Source organism: Geospiza fortis, unplaced genomic scaffold (genome assembly GCF_000277835.1).
Source record: "Geospiza fortis unplaced genomic scaffold, GeoFor_1.0 scaffold299, whole genome shotgun sequence".
NCBI lineage: Eukaryota > Metazoa > Chordata > Aves > Passeriformes > Thraupidae > Geospiza > Geospiza fortis.
This window is the reverse complement of record NW_005054549.1, coordinates 425728-426603: the sequence shown is the minus strand read 5'-3', so window position 1 is coordinate 426603 and position 876 is coordinate 425728.

Genomic DNA, 876 nt, shown 5'->3' with positions numbered 1-876 from the left:
CCTGCCAAGAACCTCTCTGTGCTCAGCCCCGCTACGGCCGCTGGCTCCAAGAATTCCCAAGTGACCCAGGATTTTCAACCCAGAGCTTTAAAAAAAAAAAAAAAAAAAAAAACCTCAGAAAAATATCTCTCTGTGTGGAAAAGGAAAAAAAAAAATCAGGCAAAATTGAGAGGGGAGCAGAGGGAAGAAGGAATTTTGTTGTTGTTGTGATTTTTCGGGGTTTTTTTTCTGGTTGGTTCCAACTTTTTGGTGTGATTTGGAAAAGAGCAAGTACAGAGTGTTTTGTTCCTGCCTGGAGATAACAGAGCTGCTCTGAAATCCCATATAGAGTCAATGCAAAGGCGTATACGTTGCAATCATGATATCCTAATCTCCCTCTGAAGAAAGCCTTTGTTGCACACCCCCTCTCGCCGCTCCCTTCGCTGTCCTCTCACGCTGCGTTTATATCTTATTTAAACTCTAAAGTCCTTAGGCTAGGAATTACCTTCTCCCTTTACAGATGGCTGCAAGAGCTCAGCGTGGCTGTGCAGCTCCATGAAAAATAAATGAAGAAGGTTGTGGCTTTTGTTGATGGTTTTACTTCCTTTTTTTTTTCTATTTTTTTTTTTGGTGTTTTTAGAGGTGAGAGTTTATCTCATCACAGACGAGTGGTGCCGGGCTTTGCACGGCCACGAATCGCAAGGCAAGGGTTCTCCCAGCCCCGTGCCTCAGTTTCCCCTTCGGGCTGCCCTGGTGAACGGGGTGCGGGGGGCGCAGCGAGGGGATCCCCCCGCGAGTGCTGGGGGCAGCTTTGTGGAACGGGGGGGATGTCTGAGAGGGTCCCAAGGGTCCGGCACGGGGGGAGAGAGCAGCTTTGTGGAACGGGGGGGATGTCTG